Source organism: Lolium rigidum, chromosome 6, assembly GCF_022539505.1.
Source record: "Lolium rigidum isolate FL_2022 chromosome 6, APGP_CSIRO_Lrig_0.1, whole genome shotgun sequence".
Classification (NCBI taxonomy): Eukaryota; Viridiplantae; Streptophyta; class Magnoliopsida; order Poales; family Poaceae; genus Lolium; species Lolium rigidum.
In genome coordinates, this window is record NC_061513.1 from 30,375,714 (window position 1) to 30,378,865 (window position 3,152).

Genomic DNA, 3,152 nt, shown 5'->3' on the forward strand with positions numbered 1-3,152 from the left:
GACTTGTTCTTTGTCTAGGAAAATTCTCCTTGTTAAGCTGTACGTGTCCGGCTCCGAGTAGTAGTCTTGAATCCACGTATATATGCACACGCCACAAGGAAGCCACAAAACCAGGCCACACGCCATGGCATTACACAGACCCGGACGTAAGCCTGCGTCTGCGTGCGCTTCTACGACGCCACGAAAACGTCGCCGCACCTCTGCGTGCCTTCCCGTGGCTCCGGCATCACCGTCACCGATACCATGGGTGTTTCCGGTGGATATCGTGCTCGAGATCGTTGCTCGCTTGGACGCCAGCACTCTCGTCCGGTGCGCCGCTCTATGCAAGTCACTCCGCCGCGACATCCTCAGCCCGGCGTTCCTTGGCCGAGACAAACCCGCCGACCGCATCGTGCCGCCCTGCCTTCTCGGCTACCTCCACACCTATGACGAGGAGAACAGGGTCGAACCACCGGCTCTCTTTTCTCTGGTCCACCCATGCAGCGCGCCCGCCGCCGTATCCTTCTCCGACAAGCACCTGGCGCCCTTCCTTTCTCGAAGCGCGGCCGGCCTCCTCGGCCGGTACGAGCCCGTGACCTCGCGCGGTGGCCTCGTCGTCCTCCGCCGCCGCACCATCAACCGGCGCAAGCGATCCGATCGGCGGTCCGACATGTGCGTGTATGACCCCATGAGCGGCGAGCGCACCTTCTTTCCCATCCCACCGGACATTAGGATACATTTGTATCCGCAGCCCATAGAAGAGGTATATGTTCTGCTCACCGCCGCTGACGGCATCGACTGCTCGTTCATGCTGCTCGTGACGAATTTCACCAGTTTCCATGACTGCGGCTGTACTATCAGAGCCCAGACCATTTCGTCGGACAGCGGCGGCACCTGGGCCCCTATAACCTATGCGAGCGACCCTGGTAGTCCGTGGGGGTTCCTTGTAGAATGCCGCAGTGCCGTCGTACTCCATGGTGGCGTCGTATGCTGGCTGTCGACGCGCAACAAGATACTGATGTATCAAGTTACCACATTGACAGCACGATCGGTAAAGCTCCCTGTCACCAACCGCAATGTAAGCCAGCTCCATCTCGGGAAATCTCCTGAAGGGAGGCTGAGGTTGCTGGTCGCCGATGGCTTCATCGTGTCCGTGTGGCTGCTCTCATCAGGAAATGCCTGGGAGCTCAAGACCGTGATGGACTGCGAGGACCAGCTGCGGGCGCTGGATTCTGAGATCCCACCCGGTGATGTGTTCCTTCACTTCAGGAGCTCTGGGGAGCGGAGTGGCGCCGCAGTGCTTCACGCAAATGGAGCGGAGCTCATCGTCCTTGATGTGGAGACGGGGAATATGCGCAAGATAAACGTTATTACATACGGCTGGAAAGACTCTTTGTTGGTCGATGTAGATCTGCCCACTCGGTTACAGACTATGAAAACCTTTACCTAACTCAGGGAATAGCTTAAACGAAGGCTTTTAGGTGTTTCTTTGCTGGTGGAGGTCCATCTGCCCACTCGGCAATAATAAACCTTTACAGAACTCACGAAATAATTTAGACCAAAACTTATTTGAACAAGTATACTATGTGCATAGGTTGAATCGCAGATGGGAGATGCCTTTTTTATTTTGCTCGTTGCTCCGCCTCCTATTGTTAGTTCTTAAACGCGACGAAACTGAAGAACTAACGCCAGGAGCACACATCCAGCACACGAAAAAGGAGAGTTTTTGTGCAGCATACACTGCTTTTCAGCCTTCGTCCTCTGTTTATCCAGAGTAGTGGTGCTAGTCGCCGCCCGATTCTTAAGCCTTGTTCTGCATTGGTCACGCCATCCCACGAACAGCTCACTGTGCTCCATCTAGCTAACACAAAGCCAACTGTATCTAAATTAACTGACATACGAGATTAACTAATAAATAAATCTCCCCCCTCATTGTTGTTGCTGGGTGACGACGTCCTATTCGTAGTTATGAACTCAAACACTTCAGATAACACACAAGATTCAGAGAACACTAGTTTTGGTAGGATTTTTTATTTATATTGCGAGGAAATAAAAGAGCTATATACACATGTAGAGTGGTTGCTAGGGTTCGCCCAACCAAGGAAAATCGGATAAGATCGGTAACAATAAGCTCAATTACAAAGGGGCACAGAGCGATCTCGACCTAATGTGTTTGAGTTTGGCGGGAGGGGCCATAACAAAGCAGAAACCCTAAAACAAACTACACCGCTTGGCTTTATAGGCTTACAAACAGGTGAGGTGGTCGAAAAGCAGAAAACAAGTGAAGACATTGCGAGACAACCCATTGGCATGGTCATAGGATGAACAACGACGTCCCGTAGCTCTGGCACCGTCTGATGAAGGATCAATAATTAGACTTTATCCACTTAGGTGTGACATGGTAAGAAGTCATTGAGGATGTTGGACTTAGATGGGTGGCTAAGATGCGCTTGGTTTGAACCTATCACTTTCTTTTTTGATAATGGACGTTTTATTACTTAAAACTTAAGCACTACACCGGGCTTTTATATAGCTAGGATGCATACAACCGTACCAAACCGCAAGTTGCAAACAAGAAACAAAGTTGAAATTCTAACCGTGTACACAAAACTTCAAGTAAAAAAGTCTAAGGTGAAGAAGGGCCAATCTGCAGATCACGCTAACATCCATGTTGGGAAAAAATATCATTCGCCGTATCCTCCAATTGTGTAGACCTCTCCGTAAAGAGGTCGCGATGGTCCACACACTGTAGAGGTGAGCACGAACGGAACATAGCGGTGCATCGATATATTCCCTGCACGAGTGAAGCATTTTTATTGTTAAATACTTTGTCATTTCTGCATAGCCAAAGCAACCAAAATAACTACAACCGCTCCCACCCTATAAGCAGCTTGAACCTAGGATACACACCATTAAACGAGTTGCCAAAAATATTTGATACACTACATGGTGGGTATAAGCTAGAACCTATCTGGATGGCTGACCATATAGATCTGATAAATTTGCACTGGAAGAATAAGTCCTCTATAGTCTCGTTATGATGACAGAAGACACACGTTTTACTTCTTGGCAATTACATTTTGCAAGGTTATCTTTGGTAAGGATTACCCCTCGATGAAGATACCACATGAATACCTTACTTTTAAGTGAAATCTTCATCTTCTAAATTTTCT